Below are 19,987 nucleotides of genomic sequence, written 5' to 3' on the forward strand. Positions count from 1 at the left end.
TTAGGAATAGATCTAAGCAGAGATGTAAAAGACCCATACGAAGAAAACTGCAAGACACTACTCCAGGAGAACAATAGAGACCTACATAAGTGGAAAAACATACCTTGCTCATGGATAGGAAGACTCAACATACAATGCAATCCCAATCCAAATTCCAACCGCGTTTTTTTAATGAGATGGAGAAACAAATCACCAAATTCATATGGAAAGGGAAGAGGCCCTGGATAAGTAAAGTTTTAAGGAAGAAGAAGAACAAAGTGGGAGGGCCTCACACTACCTGATTTTAGAACCTATTATACCACCATGGCAGTCAGAACAGTCTGGTACTGGTAGAACAACAGATACATAGACCAATGGAACAGAATTGAGGATCCAAATGTAAAATCATCCACTTATGAGCAGCTGATATTTGACAAAGGCCCAAAGTCTGTTAACTGGGGAAAAGGACGGTCTTTTTAACAAATGGTGCTGGCATAAGTGGATATCCATCTGCAAAAAAATGAAACAAGACCCCACACCTCAAACCATGCACAAAAAGTAACTCAAAATGGATCAAAGGCCTAAATATAAAATCTAAAATGATAAAAATCATTGAAGAAAAATTAGGAACAACACTAAGAGCCCTAATACCTGGCATAAACAGAATACAAAACATAGCTAACAATGCACAAATGCCAGAAAAAAAAAAAAAAAAACTAGATAACTGGGAGCTCCTAAAAATTAAGCACTTATGCTCATCCAAAGAATTCTCCAAAAGAGTAAAAAGACAATCTACAGACTGGGGAAAAGTTTTTGGCTATGACATATCCAGTGAACCTCTAATCTCTAAAATCAACAAGATAATGCAAAACCTCAACAACAAAAAGACAAATAACCCAATTAAAAAATGGGCAAAGGATATGAACAGGCACTTCACCAAAGAAGACATTCTGGCGGCTAAGAGATACATGAAGAAATGCTCGTGATCATTAGCCATTAAAGAAATGCAAATCAAACTACCATGAGTTACCATCTTACCCCAACGAGGCTAGCATTAATCCAAAACACACACACAAAATGAATGTTGGAGAGGTTGTGGAGAAACTGGAACACTTATACACTGCTGGTGGGAATGTAAAATGGTATAACCAGCTTGGAAATCGATTTGGTGGTTCCTTAAAAAGCTAGAAATAGAAGTATCATATGATCCAGCAATCCCACTTCTTGGAATATATCCTAGAGAAATAACAGCCCTCACACGAATAGATATATGCACACCCATGTTCGCTGCAGCACTGTTCACAATAGCAAAAAGATGGAAACAACCTAGGTGCCCATCAACAGAGGAATGGATAAAGAAGTCATGGTATATTCACACAATGGAATACTATCCAAAGATATAGAACAACGATGAATCCCCGAAACATTTCATAACATGGACGGATCTGGAAGGCATTATGCTGAGTGAAATTAGTAACAAAAGAACAAATATTTTATGAGACCACTATTATAAGAATTCAAGAAAAGGTTTAAACATGAAGAAAACATTTTTTGATGGTTACAAGGGTGGGGAGGGAGCGAGAGTAGATAGTAGACAAGAATTATTTTAGGTGAAGGGAAGGACAACGCACAATACGGGGGAAGTCAGCACAACTGGACTAAACCAAAAGCTAAGAAGTTTTCTGAATACAACCAAACAGTTTGAGGGCCAGTAGCAGAGGCAGGGGTCTGGGGATCATGGTTTCAGGGGACATGTAGGTCCATTGGCATAACAAAGTTTATCAAGTTCTGCATCCCACTTTGATGAGTGGCATCCGGGGTCTTAAAAGCTAGCAAACGGCCATCTAAGATGCATCAGTTAGTCCCAACCCACGTGGAGCAAAGGAGAAAGAAGAAAACCAAAAATACAAGGAAAATATGAGCCCAAGAGACAGAATGAGCCACATAAACCAGAAACTCCACCAGCCTGAGACTGGGAGAACTAGATGGTGTCTGGCTACAACCAATGACTGCCCCAAGAGAGTCCATGATGGAGCAGGAGAAAAGTGGGGTGCAGAAATCAAATTCTAGTAAAAAGACCAGACTTAATGGTCTGACTGAGACTGGAGGGACCCCCAAAAACATGGGCCCTGGGCTCTCTGTTAGTCCACAACTAAAACCATTCCTGAAGCCTACTCTTCAGAGAAAGATTAGACTGGACTATAAGACATAAAATGATACTGGTGAGGATTGTGCTTCTTAGCTCAGGTAGCCACATGAAACTAAGTGGGGAGCTCCTGTCTGAAGGTGAGATGAGAAGGCAGGGGTGGACAGGATGGAGCTGGTTGAATGGATATGGGAAATACAGGATGGAGAGGAGGGGTGTGCAGTCACACTATAGGGAGAGGAACTAGGGTCACATAACAGTGTATATATAAGTTTTTGTATGAGAAACTGACTTGAACTGTAAACTTTCACTTAAAGCACTCACACACACACAAATATATATATATATATATATAGACTAGGCACAGAAGCAAGGAAGCATAATGGGGGAAGATAGATGCAAGGCCACACAAAGATTGCCAAGGAACTGAGGAACAAAAGCTGAAAAGAGACAAGAACATTTCCCCAGAACTGACAGAGAAAGAAAGCCTTCCCCTAGAACTGGTGCCCTGAATTTGGACCTCTACCCTCTTTAACAGTGACAAAATAAATTTCTCTTCGTTGAAGCCCCCTATTTGTGGTATTTCTGTTATAGCAGCACTAAGAAACTAAGACACCATTCTTTGTGTTACTGTTGTCATGAATTTTACTTCTGTGTATGTTATAAACCCCACAGTACATTGTTCCTATTTTTGCTTTAGACAGTTTTTTTTAAAGCAATTACAATGAAAAAATACCTTTGATATATAGTTTCATTTTTATGATTTTCAGTGTCCTTCATTGTATATGTATGTGTGTGTGTGTGTGTGGATACTAATTCCCACCTACTATCATACTTCTTCTGGTTGAAAGTCTGTCTTCTTCATTTTTTGTGATATAGATCTTCTGGAAAGGAATTATCTCAGCTTTTATTTGATGTAAATGAATTGTCTCACTTTTTATCTGAAAAAAAAAAAAACTTTATTTTACCTTTATTTTTGAAAGATATTTTCACATGGTATAGAACTCTGAGTTCTCAGTTTTTTCTATCCTTATTTAAACATGTAGCCCCATTGTATTTGGCTTGCATAGTTTCAGGTTAGAAGTCTTCTTTAATTCTTATCTTCTTTTCCTCTGTCTGCCTTCAAAATTTTATCTATATTTTTCAAATACAGTATTTTGACCATTTGTCTAGGGGTGTGTGTGTGTGTGTGCCTGCATGTATTTTATCCTGTTTGAGACTCTCAGAGCTTATTGGATCTTTGGTTTGTTGTCTTTCATTAATTTTGATACAATCAAGAAAGGTGTACATCAGCGTTGCATCCGTTCACCATGTTTATTCAATCTGTATGCTCAGCAAATAATCCAAGAAGCCGGACTATATGAAGAACAGCACAACATCAGGATTGGAGGAAGACTCATTAACAACCTGTGTTATGACACAACCTTGCTTGCTGAAAGTGAAGAGAACTTCAAGCACTTACTGATGAAGATCAAAGACCACAGTCTTCAGTGTGGATTACACCTCAACATAAAGAAAACAAAAATTCTCACAACTGGACCAATAAGCAACATTGTAATAAAGACAGAAAAGATTGAAATTGTCAAGGATTTCATTTTACTTGGAGCCACAATCAGCACCCATCGAAGCAGCAGTTAAGAAATCAAATGATGCATGCACTGGGCAAATCAGCTGCAAAAAACCTCTTTAAAGTGTTGAAAAACAAAGATGTCACCTTGAGGACTCAGGCGTGCCTGACACAAGCCATGGTGTTTTCAATCCCCTCATATGCATGGGAAAGCTGGGCAATGAAGAAGGATGACCAAAGAAGGATATCAATCTCTTTGAATTATGGTGTTGGCAAAGAATACTGAATATACCATGAACTGCCAAAAGAATAAACAAATCTGTCTTGGAAGAAGTACTAGAATATTCCTTGAAGCGAGGGTGGCAAGACTGAGTTCCACATATTTTGGACATGTTATCAGGAGAAATCAGTCCCTGGAGAAGGATGTCATGCATGGTAGAGTAGATGATCGATGAAAAAGAGGAAGACCCTCAATGAGATGAATTGACACAGTGATTGCAACAATAAGCTCAAGCACAACAAAGATCATGAGGATGGCACAGTACTGGGCAGTGTTTTGTTCTGTTGTACATATGGTCGCTATGAGTCACAACAGACCAGCCAGCACCTAACAACAATTATCCATGCATACGTTAATTAAAAAATGTAAGTACCAACTTGCCAGGTACTATAATAGAAACTAGAGAATCAGAAATAAGAAAGGCATAATTCTTGCTTATCAGGATCTCAAAGTATAGTGATGAAAACAGATAATTATAATGCAATGTAGTAAGAACAGTGACATAAATTTGCATAGAGAAATTTGGGAACATAGAGAAAGGGTATCCAGTTGGGGGACAAAAAGTGTTAGGAATGGCTGCCTGGAAGAGCTGAGACTTAGGAGGAAATAGGAATTAGTCAGGTATACAGAGGCAAGAAGGACATTTCTGGCAGTGAACACTTTCAACAAATGGAAGTGCACATTCTGGGAATAATGAGAAATTCCATTAAAGTTTATGGTGTGGAAGGAAGGAAGCAGTGAGAGTTAAAGCAGCAAAGGAAGCCTGGAGCCATTCAGGGAGAGTTTTCTAGACTTTATCCTGTACGCAATGAAAAGCCATTTTAAAGTAATGGTTGAAGAGTAGGGTATGGTAGATGTATCTTGCTAGTTGTTGAGGAGGTTGCATTTGAGTAGAAAAACAGAGAGAAGGAGAGAAGCCAGTTAGCAGGTTTTTTAGGTGGGAGACTACCAAAGCCTAAATTAAGAGTCGTCGTAGCGTTGATGAGGAAGCAACTGACTGGACAGATTCCTCCCAGTGAACTCAGCAAGATGTGAGGGGTGAGAGAGAAGTCACTTCTAGGTTGCCTGCCATGGGGAGTAGCAGGTGCCATGACAGAGATAGCGTGCGAGGCCCTGACAGGGGAGATGGTGATATCTGCTCTGAGTATCACAACTTTGAGACCCCTGTGTTACACTGGGGCATTTAGCAGGGAGTTGGGCATATGAACTTGAAGCCTGGGAGGAGAAGTAGGGGTCTTGGAAGTGAAACTTTGAGTGGTTCAGACACCAGCACCCCACCCCTTTATTCACACACAGTGCGTAAATAAGAAACCTGGGGTTCACTGGCATTTATGGACCACACGAAGGAAGAAAAGCCTTTGAAGGAGACGGACAGGATGAGCCAGAGAGGTTCAAAGAGAAACTGAAGAGTGTGGTTTCACAGAAGCCAAAGGAAAAAGGAATTTCAGGAAGTGGGAAACCAGTGGTTTCACATTCAAGATGTCAACTGGCCAGTAGCTGTCTACTTGGTCTCATCCAACATCTTATTAAAATGCTGATGCAGGGCAAAACATCTCACAACACCAACAAGAACTCAGACAAGAGAATGTCAGAATCTAGGAGAGAGCAATGACTATGGGGCAGATGCAGTAGGCTGGAGTGATGTCCAGTCAGGCTTTCCCTTCTATAGTGTTTGGCTGGAAAGAAACGCAGAAGCACCAGGAATCCTTCCCAGCACCTGTCATGTCAGCACCCAGAGAAACCGACAGACCCCCTCACACTGTCAGGTAAGCAGAAAGCTGTGAGCATGTCACATCTCTCACCCCCTGCTTTTCTGCATGTAAGAAAACAGCAGAAAGGGTAAGTGTGGGGGAGTGCATGGATGGGGTTGACACTGGCAGTGGGGCTGTGGGTTCTAACAGTTTATTCTAAGAAAACAATTAGAATGAATAAAAATACGAGGTACTAAGTTCATTAATGTTGTTTTTCAATTAGAAAAATTGGCAAACACCAACATTTCCTAATCTCTAAGGAGTAAAAAAAAAAAAATAGGACTATATATATATATATATATATATATATATATATATATATATATATATATTTTTGCTTACCTTTATTTTTTTCAACATTGAACAAAACTATGTGGGCAATAAAAAGGTATTCAGAGTGGTGATCAAAATGTCAACTGCAGACGACAGCTTCGCTAGATGAGATTTGCAGACTGATGCAGCACCTGGTAGCTTCGCAGTCCTTCCTGAGTTTAGTGAGAAGTTTCCTTTGCACGCAAGTAGAGTCAGGTCACAGGGAATTAAGAAGTGGATTGTAGATGGTGAAGGGGAGCTGGAGGCGTACAACACTATTTAAAGCAAATCTGACCCAGGAGGGAAGGAAGTATCGTCAGTGGCTGGAGTGCCAGCCTGCCCCTAGTACTTGTGGGGGGAGTCAAGAGTTCAGAGGAAGAGCCCTGCCTGAGTTCAGGCGCTTGTGGGGATATCAAGCTGTGAATGGTCCCCTACCCTCACAAAGACAGCTGCGTCTGGGGCCTGACTTGGCCTAGAGATGCATAAATGTGTGGAGCTTAGTGTGGCCTACTCTCAAGAGGATGCACTGAGTGAGGGGCCAGCATGGGCTCTGGAGGGGGACACTCAGGGCCAGCTGGGTAAGGAATTCCAGGCTTGGAGCTCTGGTGGTGCAGTGGTTAAGAGTTTGGCTGCTAACCAAAATGTCAGCAGTTCAAACCCACTAGCCATTCCTTGGAAACCATAGGGAGCAGTTCTATTCTGTCCTATAGGGTTGCTATGAGTCGGAATCGATTCAATGGCAATTTTTTTTGGGGGGGGGGATAACTTGGAGTGGTCTAACAGGAAGAGCAGGGCTCCAGGTGGCATCCCTTTGGCTCCATGGGGAGGGGCACTGCCGTGAAGGGTCACAGTGGGGTCTCAAAGTACAAGGCCCAGAGCAGTGGCCCTTCTGGTCAGGGCCAAAGGCAGTGCTGTGAGCAGAAGGCACTAGAGGAAGATTTTGCTTTTATTTTTAAGGATGAGAGAGGCTCGAGAGGTTTCTCGGCTAAGGAGAAGAAGCTGGTTTAGGAGAAGTTGAGAGAAGGAAATGGCAGAGATGTGTTCACACCTCAGGGTGGACCATCCCTAGGGAACATTTGGAAATACACAGGTATGTGGCTGTCACTGTGACTAGAGGTTATTGCTGGCATTTAGTGGAATGGGGCCAGGAATGCTAAACATCCTGTGATGTCCTATAATGCACATCATAGTCTTATGTGACTAGGATTGTCCAGCCTAAAGTGCGAATAGCAGCCCCATTGAGAACTCCCAGAGCAAGGTCTGGAGGTGGTGAGAGAGGTTGGAATCCAGGGCACCTGTAGAAGGTACGATGTTAAGCGGGTAGGGAGAAAACTCACTTTCTGAGTGCAGAAAGCAGCTAGTAAGGAAGGGGGAAGTTCATTTTTAGGTAGGGGTCAGATGCTGAGGGGAATCATGTCTAAGGACCCACACTTCTCAATGAGTTAAGGCAGCCTAGTTTGAAACAAGATGAAGGCTGAACATGTGGCTGGTGGCAGGGGTGCAGGTTGACTTGGTCATCATGGTAGAAATAGGAGGTAGGCAGGGGCAGGAGTGGCCTGAGCACTGACCTGGGGCCTGTCTAGATTCAGGGACATCAGATAGCAGCTTCCCAGGAATCTGGCTGTGCTTACAAATTTGGAGGATTCAGCAATGGCTTAAAAAAGGGGCTGTTTAAGAGGTGTGAGGTCACATGGGAACATGAAGGACAGTGCAGCTATCCTAGGCTAGCAGCAGTAGGTCCCACCACCCCTAAGCCAGAAATGGGAGGTCCAGAGCAGCCTCATGTAAAGAAGGCTGCTCTGGGAGAAGTAACCCTCCCCCAGGGGATGGGCCACTGTGCTGCATCCTTGTCTTCCTCCTTCTCCTGTCCAGGCAGAGCTGAGTGCTGCAGCCTGTTCACAGAGCCTACTGGAAGTTGGCTTCCTAGGGTGGCAGAAGCGGCAGAAGCGAGCATGGTTTAGGATTGGGTAAATGAAAAAGCGGGTAGGTGATTTGGTGTTGAAGAGATCCAGGAATTTAGAGGTTATGCTGTTTGTGTCAGGTCTTGGAGGCTATTGAAATCTCCTGGCACCATGGTAGGAATTGGGTTAGAAAAGACAACAGGAATCCATGGACATCCACCCATCTAGGAGTCTTTCAATAAAGGAAGTGAAGTAAGGCTGGCAATTTAAAGAGATGCGAGAACAGAGAAGTTTTTTGTTTTTACAAGCTACGCCAGTCAGTTGGGTTCATAAGCCTATCAGGTGTGAGTGTTCACCCAGCGTGGTTTCCTTTCTCCCCAGGGCACACACCAGATGACACGTGCAGGCCTGTGGTACATTAGCAGCGCCATGTGGCTGAGTCCTGGCTCCTGGGGTCTGGGCAAAAGGAAGCCCGTGACATTCCTCCTGTGCAAACAGTATACTTTCCACTTTCCATCTGATGACGAAATGGAAAACACTCCAAAGACTAAGAGACAGCAGAGCCACTGGATGGAAGGAGCCGTGGCTTGGAGGAGAACCTCCTGGGGGTCACCTGACCATGAATTTCATGTTGGACTTTAATGTGAGCATGGAATGAACTTTTATGGTGTCAAGTCACCGACATTTTCAGCTTGATGATGTAGTTAGACTTTTAGAATGTCATTCCTCCAGAGCCAGGCTAAGGCAATGAATGGGCTGAACTGAAAAGCTTGGGTAGAAAAAATGGCCAGGAAATGTGACTGACTGGCCAGGGGAACAGGAGGAGGAGGACGAAAGGGATAGAAGGATTATGCCCAACTCAAGAAAAGACTCAAGGTCTCTGAAGGAGGATGGCATTGATGGCAAAAGGGAAATGAAGGGAAGAGAAATGAATATGGGGTCAAAGAGCTTGTTTCTGAAATTCCTAAAATGTATAATTTTGGTTGTTGGTTAAGCAGCTGGAGACTGTTAAGAAGGTAAGAGTTTAGGTTTATGATGTAAATTTAATGTGCTTCTTCTTGAGGGCAATGAGTTCATGAGGGGGGATGGGGGTGGCAAAAAGTTGTCTGTCACGGGGAAGTGCCTGTGGTCGGGGAATGGTGGGAGGGGAACCAGAGTGAGTACTCAAATCTGCCAAAGCAGTTGGGAATCTACCAGAAAGCTGGTGTGTTCACCTTGATCAGTTCAGGATTAGTCCTTTACTTCTGACTAGCATGACACTTCTTTTTTTTTTTTTTTTTACATATAGTAGATACTGAAAAAGAGTTGTTGAACAAAGTAATTAACAAAACAAATAGAAGTGAATTCCTTTCCTCTAAAGGTTTGGAGGTATTCCTTCTGGTAAAATGCTGGCTCAGAGAACCACGCTGTCTTTGATGGGGAAGTGGATGCTCCCTGTTGTGGAGCTCGGGGTCTGTTCTGATCTCAGCCCCACTTGTAGGGGCTGTGGCTGACACCAGCGACAACAGGAGAGTGCGGAGCTCTGGGTAGGTTTAGTCAGAGAGTTGGTAGTGGTGAATTTGAATAGGGAAAAATTCTTTTTAGCGAAGTTCCTAGAGCTAATTAGAAATAGTATGAGCAAGCTTTCAGTTCTCACTACCTTTCCAAACCACTTCCTTTGCTCTTAAGACCTATTTTAGACAATAGACCAGTCCACTGTGAGGCTCTTTAGGTGACAAGGGGAATAGCTGCGTGGGTATTTCTCAGTTCAACCTCTAGAAGTTGTAGAAAGTGGTCCTAAATTAGGGTTTCCCCCCAACTATGGTATTTTGAAATAATTTTAGACTTATAAAGGGTTGAAAAGAGAGTACAGAGCACCATGTATCCTCCCACTAGATCCCCCTCGATGTTAATATCTTATACAAACATGGTTCAATGATAAAAACTAAGAAATTACTATTGCTACAATACCACTGTCTAAACTACAGACTTCATTTGGATCTGAATTAAGCATTGATGAAAACAACGGCTGTGCCATTTGCAGACACCATAGCTGCCAGCAGGTGCTCATCTATCACAGGCTCCCCCAGGGTGACAGTGCAGTTTTCAACTCTGAAAGTTCCAGTTGCAGTCAAGAGGGATGGAGAGAGGGAAACCCAGTCAATTCTGACTCATAGTGACCCTATAGGACAGAGAACTGCCCTATAGAGTTTTCCAAGGAGTGTCTGGTAGATTTGAACTGCTGACCCTTTGGTTAGCAGCCTTAGCACTTAACCACTACACCACCAGGGTTTCTGGAGAGAGGGAAGAGCCCTTTGACTTACCATAGGGAATGATGGGTCCTAAAGAAGGGTAGTAACTAGCTGAAAAAGGCAGATGGGAAGATGTCAACCTGGGCACTCTGAGGGGCAGGCACATTGAGTGTGGTGAAGATGGTCTACCCTAGGGATGTCTTTGTTTCCTTGTCTTGCTTGCCTCACAACCTGAAAGGGTGTAGGTACCAGCAGACCAGTTTGATAGTGTGTTATTGTGGGAAGAGAAGAGCCACCTCATACAGATATAGATAATGGATATGTAGCACTTTAGAGTTTACAAATTTTTTCACAAAATGACTAAAGGGTGTTGAGAATCTGAGTTTGACTAACTGCAGGTTAGTCTTAGAGCTGTGAGGAGCCTTAAAGATAACCTAGATCAACTCTATCCATCAGAGGTAAAGGGACTTGGGCCCACAGATGCTGTGATTTGCTTCTGCTATATAGCAGCTGAGGGAGGGCAGTCAAGCTTCCGATTTCCAATTCCATGTTTGTTGTACTTGATATTCTACCTGAAATCCCCAGAGTACCCAACTCCTGCGGTAAAACTCACATCTGAGAAAACAGAAATGACATTCCTTACTCTTTACAGTGTCTTTTCAATAAGGATTATAAGGTTGGTGCACAAGTGAATCAAGACTTTATGTCGAGGTCACCTAAAACAGACCAGTGTAAAGAGAGGAGGAAGTTCTGCTTTTGTTTGTTTGTTTTTGAGGGGCCAGCTGATGACAGACCGAGTACTTTTTATTTTTATCAAAATGATACATGTACGTTGCTTAAAAATTCAAATAGCATCATAAGACTTATGTGAAAAACAATTCCTATCCCAGTCCTCCCCACTGCTGATGCCTGCTCCTCAAAGACAACCACTTCCAGTGAGTTTTTTCTTCTGGTATCTATCTCCACAGTTTTGAATAACATGCTTATGATGCTTTTTTTCTTTTTAGCCAATTTTCCATTGTAGATATTATCTCTTGAATTCTGTTGAGAAATTTGAGGCTTTTGCTTTCTTACACACACAATCTCCAAGATAGATATACTTTCCCTCTACCTCCTTCCAGTATGGTTACAGAATGCCATATACTATTCACAGTTGAAATCTATAGTGTACTAAGATTATATTTCTTATACAACTTTAAAAATTTTTTTGGAGTTAATATTTGCCTCGTTGTTGTTCACTTGTTTACTATACACATATTTCAAAACTATAATATAACAAAGCTATAAAGCTCCTCTACATACAATCCCCAAAACCAAAAAAAACCAAACCCATTGCCTTTGAGTTGATTCTGACTCACAGCGACCCTATAGGACAGAGTGGAACTGCCCTGTAGCGTTTCCAAGGAGCTCCTGGTGGATTCGAACTGATGGCCTTTTGGTTAGCAACTGTAGCACTTAACGACTATGCCACTGGGTTTTCCCATACAATCCCACACAACGTTAATACACGATTTTCATATTTTTTTTGGCTACAGATTTGAAACTCTACTCTCTTGCTCCGTTTTGGACTGGTAGCTGCCAGGTCTTCCTCTGGCTCATCAGAATAGGGCCCTTTTGTGCAAATTAGATGAAGGCAACCCGCTGAACAGATGCAGACTTGCAGGCAGGCAGGGGATGACCAGGGCACCCTTATGCAGTACCTGGCATGCACAACCCTAGGCAGCAGCCCTGCCTGACATTCAGCTGCCTCCCAGGAACTCCCTTGTGAGATGAGGTGAGTGACAACACGAAGAGCTGAACAACTACTCAGATCCAGCTGACTTTGGCCTTGCTGAAAGTTAGATCTTCTGAGCTTTAAAAGAGAAGGGTAGGAAATCCAGATTTTTATGTGAAATCTCCCAATTTTATATTTGCTTACTGTTATTTTTTAAAAATTTTATTGTGTTCTAGGTGAAAGTTTACAGTGCATATTAGGGTCTCATTCAATAATTTATACACAAATTGTTTTGTGACATTGGTTGCAATCCTCACAATGTGTCAGCATTCTCCCCCTTTCCCTTTTACCCTGGGTTTCTCATGTCCATTCGTCTAGTTTTCCTGTCCCTTCCTGCCTTCTCATCTTTGCTTTGGGGCAGGTGTTGGCCATTTGGTGGTGTATATTTGATTGATCTAAGAAGCACATTTCTCATGTATGTCATTATTTGTTTTATAGGACTGTCTAATCTTTGGCTGAAAGGTGGACTTCAGGAGTGGCTTCAGTTCTGAGTTAGCAGGGTGTCTGGGGCCACAGTCTTAAGGGTTCCTCCAGTCTCTGTCAGACCAGTAAGTCTGGTCTTTGTGAATTTGACTTTTGGTCTACATTTTTCTCCTGCTCTGTCCAGGACCCTCTATTTTAATCCCTGTCAGAGTGATCAGCGGTGGTAGCCGGGCACCATCTAGTTCTTCTGGGCTCAGGCCAGTGGAAGCTGTAGTTTATGTAGTTCATTAGTCCACTGGACTAATATTTTCCTTGTGTCTTTTGTTTTCTTCAGTCTCCTTTGATCTCAACAAGATGGGACCAATGGATGTATCTTAGATGGCTGCTTGCAAGCTTTTAAGACGCCAGATGCTACTCACCAAAGCAGGATGTAGAACATTTTCTTTATGAACTAGGTTATGGCATTTGACCTAGATGTCCCCCGAGATCATGGTCCCCAGCCCTCAGCCCCTCAAGGTGATTGGATGGGTCTAGGAAGCTCTATGACTTTGCCTTGGTCAAGTTGTACTGACTCCCCTTATATTGTGTATTGTCTTTCCCTTTACCAAAGTTAACTTGTCTCTATCTAGTTAGTGATTTTGCCTCCCTATCCCTCCCTTGTAATCACCAAAGATTTTTTTTTCCTGTGCATAAAACTTTTCTTGGGTTTTTAAAATAGTGGTCTCATACATTATTTGTCCTTTTGTAATTGACTTATTTCACTCAGCATAATGCCCTCCAGATTCATTCATGCTGTGACATTTTGCAGATTCATCATTCTTTATTGTTGTGCAGTATTTCATTGTGTGTATGTACTATAATTTGTTTATCCATTCATCTGTTGATGGGCAGTTAGGTAGGAAATTCTGTTTTGCACCATGGAGGAGTTGGGAAATTCCTGGTGGAATCTGAACTATTTTACATCGTTGTAAGGTCATTCCCTGAAAGACTGATGTGGAGAGTTTTGTTTTCATGCCTAACTACTTTCAGGTATCTCATTGTTTTTTCCTGTTCTTCAGATAAATATCCTCATGTTTTTAAAGTATTCAAAATTACTCAGGTTTAATTTGTGAAGTGAATTACCAAAATGTATTGTCTATCTTTATAAAGTAACACTTTTTTGTTTTTTTTTTTCTGAATGAAAAGTATCTATGGGATTTTCTTACAAATGAAACAACACTGAGGTTTCCTGAAATGAGGTGGAGGAAGGTTTTTACTCTATCTGGCTTCCACGAAGTGTGCATGAGAGCCTCTCTCTTTCTTTCAAGTCACAACGTTGCCCTTGTAGAGACTCCACTCACACGATCTGCTAGTGGTTACAGAGAAATCTGGGGTCTCTAAAAAGAGTCTTTGACTCTGTTACTTTCTTTTAAGTACCAAATAGTACATGTGACCCTCATTTCCACCTCTCAGGGAATGTGAGACCTGGCATAAGATGCCACCTCTTGGAGGGAAGGGAGTGGAGTAGTCTTCCAGCTCTGAGAGCAGCCCCTCACTCATGTCACCAGGGTCTAGAGCCATATGAGTTATGAGATGCCAACAAACTCAACGGCTGATGGTTAACAAGTGGGTAACCTTTAAATCTAGAGGGTTTAATTGAAGAGAGTACTGCATACAAATACAGGTCAGACATTTTTTGTTAAACTCTAAATTTTTTTCTTAAAACAGAATATTCATACAGGTAGGGAGAGAGCCTAGGTTGGTCTCTAGGCTCCCAGGCCACGTTTTTAGACTTGGCAGAAATTTGCAAACCTCTATCTTCTGTCAATGGGGAGGATTTGAACTTCTAAAAAATATTCTGAGAAGCTGAGGAAAGGACTGAGTAAAGCTGACGTTTGAGCAGACACTGCTTTTAAAAAATAAACTAATTTTGAAGAGGTACTGAGTTTCTGTTTAGAATGAAGTAAAACTTTTGGAAATGGGTAGTGATGATGGTAGCACAACATGGTAAATGTACTTAATGTCAGTGAATTGTAAACTTAAAAATGACTAAAATGCAAACTTTTGTCATATGTTTTTTACCACAATAATATAAAAAATATAACTATAAACTTGTTAGAATATTTTCTTAAAAAGTGAAAAAAGGAAAACCACTATCTCATGTTATATTAAAAATGCCACTCTTCCTCTCCTAAAAAAAAAAAAAAAAAAAGCTGGAGGAGGGTAGGGGAGTGAGAGGGACAACTGCCCCCGTTCATGCTTCTTCTTGTCATGAGCTGATAGATCTCCTTGATTAAATAATTTCAAAATTGTAAGAAGCTTTGATGGTGTTCTTCAGGAAATCTCATATTCCAACTCTTTGCACACCCTTTTAATGTCTTGCTCATTTCTAGTGTACTTAAGAAGATAAGCCCTTAATCTCAGAGGTGAAGCGTGCCTTTCTCACTCCTGGACACCCACCTCTCTCTGCCTTTGGTTGAGTTCCTCATGCATGTCCCTGCTCTGCTGTTCTTCTCCCTACCGTGATGTCCATCCAGTTATCAGAGCCTATCCTTGGTCTCACACAGCAGCTCCAGGGCAGTGTGATGGTTGGAGAAGAGGTTTAGAATCTCCTCACTCTCTATAAAATGGACACCAGAAAACTGGTTGGAGTCACTCAGTTTCATCAACACTTGAGCCAAAGGCTTGGCCATAGAACTTAATAAAATTATTTAAGATCTTTGCACAGAGAGATAGCAAAACACCAAGTAGAAGTGTCAGGGTTACCTGTGTCTGCTAGATACAGCCTCAAGCTTTCATCACATAAAGATGGAAGCTGGTTTAAGGTAACAAGTTTGTGTTAACAATGTAGTTGTTCAAGCTAACACTGGGAATGAGGCCAGTGGCCCAGCCAGGTAATACTCTTTTGGACCCAAGATGAGGTGAAACTCTGAAGTAGTGTGACTCAGGTTCTTTGTGGTTGATAAACTGGTTCTGAGGGAAATTCCAACAATTAAAAAAACAGTTTTTGACATTCAGGCAGCAGAGTTATATTCTACCAAGGCAGCAATACTTATCTACATAAATTTAACACTTGCTACACACATTTACCTTCTTGCTGACTTATAGCCCAAACATCATGTCATTTCACTCCTGTGTCCATCAGTATGCATCCCGACAAAATAAGACCATTTTCTTACACAGCCATAATGCTACTGTCATACCTACCAAACTAATTTCTTAACATCATCTATCCCAGACCACATTTAAGCCACCTCTGATGATCATCAAATTGCCTCATCATCGTTGGGTTACCAACTACTATCTTATATTGAATTATCATATTATAAATTACTCTGAAGGCTGAATTCATTTGGATGTAAGTTCTGATGTGGGTATTAAACCATTCCCTGTAACAAAACCTTACCAAAAAACCAAACCCATTGCCACTGAGTTGATTCCAACTCTTAGTGATCCTATAGGATAGAACAGAACTGCCCCATAGGATTTCCAAGGCTGTAACCTTTAAGGAAGCAGACTGCCACATCTTTCTCCCACAGAATGGCTGGTGGGTTTGAACCACTGACTTTTTGATTAGTAGCTAAGCACGTAACCACTGTGCCACCAGAGCTCCTTCAAAAAAAAAAAAAAAAAACTAGTCCCTCTAATAAAACCAGCTTATTTAGCAGAAAGACCCCATCTGTCTAGTTGCTAAGGCTGAGAGTATTCACTTACTTCTATGGAATAAGCAGTTGGTCACAAGAAGATACTTCTAGAGAAGGGGAGAAAAACTAGTCTTCCTTTCTTGAGGTTATATACTGATGTCTTCATCTCCACAAAGGGAAAGCTCAAATATAAAGGAGTTTGTACTAAGATTCAGTGGGTCTTGGTTTTAATCTCATTCCTTCCACTAGCTAGTGCTATGATCATAGGCAAAGCACTAAATTTCTGCTAGCCTCAATTTTCTCCTTGGTAAAGTTCAGATATAAAAGTATTAATTCTGCTCACTTCACAGGGCTGCGGTGGGAATCAAAGATCTTGCACATGAATGTTCTTGGAAAAGCATAACGAGCTACACCAATGAAAGATGTTGTGAACAGAAATGAAGGCTAAATACAGGCACACCTGCACAGGCATGTGGTTCAGGGGCTGGTCTCCTAGGATAGCGATGCTCATGACAGTATCTATATTTTGTTTTTGCACAGATGAATAATTAGTTTGTTACGTAATAACAAACAGACATCCCATCACTGGTATCTCATTGAATGCAACAGCACTTCTCCCATAAACACTAGGAGAGATATTCATTAAAAGTGAAGTGGCATCAGGTGCAGAGGTTAGTTTGTAGGGTTTCCCCTAAACAGTCTATGACACTGATGGTTGAAATGGTAAAATCTGAAAAAATTAAAACATTCCCAAACAGAAGCTGAGTGAGTTCATACCCACCAGACCGGCCCTACAAAAAAATACTAATGGGAGTCCTGAAGAAGGAAGAGAAAAAACACTAGAAAGTAATTCAAAGCCATACACAAAAACAAAGATCTCTAGTAAAGGTAATGAAATGTAAAAGAAAAAAAAAATTTTTAGACAACTGTAAATACTGGTAATAGGGAATGCATAACTGATAATTCTAAGTGTTTTGTACTTCATGTTTTTAAAGACAATGTATAAAAAAGCAAGGATAAAATTATGTTACAGGGCACATAAAATATAAAGATATAATCAGTGATAATAACAAGCAAATGGGTGTGGGGAATGGCAAAGGTATAGAACGTTTTGTATCTTACTGAAGTTTGTATCAATTTACCCTAGGATGTTATAAATGCAAAATGTCAAATATAATATTTGTGGTAACCACTAAGAAAATGGAAACCCTGGTGATGTAGCAGTTAAGTACTATGGCTGCTAACCAAGAGGTCAGCAGTTCAAGTCCACCAGGCGCTCCTTGGAAACTATAAGGGGGCAGTTCTACTCTGTCCTATAGGGTTGCTAAGAAAATATCTAAAAAAATATACACAAGAGGAAAGGAGAAGAGAAACCAAATGGCTCACTAAAATAATCCAATAAAACACAAAAGCAGGCATTGTTAAAGCAAAAAAGTCTAAGAAGGCTTAAGATACGCAAAAATAAATAACAAAATGGTAAAAGTAAGTCACGTCTTAGGGGTAATTACAATGAATGTAAATGGATTAAATGCTCTAATCAAAAGGTAGAGAGTGGCAAGATGGATAAAAAATGCTCCAACTACATGACATTTACAAGGATGCATCTTAGACCCAAGAACACAAACAGGTTGAAAGTGAAAGAATGGAAAACAATATTCCATGCAAATAATAACCAAAAGAGAGCTGGGGTGGCAATTTAATATCAGACAAAGTAGACTTTAAGACAAAATTAGTTACAAGAGATAAAGGTGGACATTACTTAGTGATAAAAGGGTCGACTTATCGAGAAGATTTAACAATCATAAATATATATGTACCCAACATCAGAGAACCTAAATATATAAAGCAAACCCTGATAGAATTGAAAGGAGAAATAACAAGCATCACAATAATAGTTGAAGGCTTCAATACATTATTTTCAATACTGGGACAGAACATCTAGAAAGAAGATCAACAAGTAAACAGAGGATCTGAATGCAGTATAAGCCAACGAGATTTACCAGACATATATAGAACATTTTACCCCAAAACAATACAATATACATTCTACTCCAGCACAGATAATTTTCTAGGATATACCACAATCTGGGAAAATTTAAAAAGACTGAAATCATACAAAGTATTTCCTCTGACCAAAATATAGTAAAGCTAGAAATCAGTAACAGAAAACAAACAAAAAACCGGAAAATACACAAACATATGGAAATTACACAAATATGGAAATTAAGCAACACACTATTAAACTAACAATGAGTCAAGGAAGAAATCAAAAGAGAAATGACGAATTACTTAGAGTCAAATGAAAATGAAAGCAAAACGTACCGAAACTTTATGGTATGCACTGAAGGCAGTATTTAGAGGGAAACTTGTAGCAATGAATGCCTACATGAAAAAAAGAAAAAAAGATCCAAATCAACAGCAAACTAAGCCTAAATCAACCAGAAGAAAGGAAATAACAAAGATCAGAGCAGAAAGAAATAAAATCGAAAACAGAAAAACAAAAGAGAGAATCAACAAAACCAGAAGTTGGTCTTTGAAAAGATTAATATTGTTGTTAGGTGCCATCAAGTTGATTCTGACTCATACAACAGAAGAAAACACTGTTCAGTCCTGTACCATCTTCACATTGTTATGCTTGAGCCCGTTGTGAATCCAACTCGTTGAGGGTCTTCCTCTTTTTAGCTGACCCAGTACCAAGCATAGTGTCCTTCTCCAGGGACTGGTCCCACCTGATAACATGTCTGAAGTATGTGAGATGAAGTCTTGCCATACTTGCTTCTAAGGAGCATTCTGGCCATACTTCTTTCAACACAGACTTGTTTGTTTTTTTGGCAGTCCATGGTATATTCAATATTCTTTGCCAACACCATAATTCAAAGGGATCAATTCTTCTTCAGTCTTCCTTATTCACTGTCCAGCTTTTGAATGCATATGAGATGAATGAAAACACCACGGCTTCAGTCAGGTGCACCTTAGTCCTCAAAGTGACCTTTTTTGCTTTTGAACACTTTAAAGAGGTGTTTTGCAGCAGATTTGCCCAACGCAGTATGCCATTTGATTCTTTGAAAAGATCAATACAACTGACAAATCTTTAGCTAGGCTGACAAAGAAAAAAAGAAATAAGGTGCTCATAACCAAAATAAGAAATAAAAGTGGAAACATTATAACTGACACAATAGAAATCAAAAGAATCATGATAGAATACTATGAATAGCTGTATGCCAACAAACTGGATAAACTAGATGAAGTGAACAAATTATTAGAAGCACATAACCTACACAAACTGACTCAGAGGAAACAGAGAATCTCAACAGACCCATAACAAGTGATGAGGTCAAATCAGTGATCAAAAACTTCCCAAAGAAAAGAAGTCCTAGACCAGATGGTTTTATTGGGCCATTTTACCAAACGGTTAGAAAAGAACTGACACTAATCCTGTTTAAACTCTTCAAAAAGACAGAGAAGGAAGGAATACTCCCTAATTCATTCCATGAAGCAAACATAACCCTGACATCAAAACAAGAAAACTACAGGTCAATATTCCTAATGAAGGTAGATGCAAAAATTCTCAACAAAATACTAGCAAGCAGAACCCAACAGCACATCAGAAGAGTCATACATGATGACCAAGTGGGATTTATTCCAGGAATGCAAAAATGGTTCAACATTAGAAAACCAATCAATGTAATACACTACATCAATAGAACAAAGGAAAAGAACCACAAGATCTATCTCTGATCATTTCTTGATGAAAACCCTAAAGAAGATTGGAATAGAAGGGAAGTTCCTCAATATGATTAAGGGCATATCTGAAAAACCAACAGGTAACATTAGACTTAATAGAGAAAGACTGAGGGCTTTCTCCTTGACAAGAGTGCCTGCTATCACCACTCCTATTTAATACTGTATTAGAAGTTCCAGGCAGAGCAATGAGACAAGAAAAATAGAAGGTATCCAGATTGGAAAGAAGTAAAATTATCTGTATTTGCAGATGACATGA

This window comes from Elephas maximus, chromosome 1 (assembly GCF_024166365.1).
Source record: "Elephas maximus indicus isolate mEleMax1 chromosome 1, mEleMax1 primary haplotype, whole genome shotgun sequence".
Classification (NCBI taxonomy): Eukaryota; Metazoa; Chordata; class Mammalia; order Proboscidea; family Elephantidae; genus Elephas; species Elephas maximus.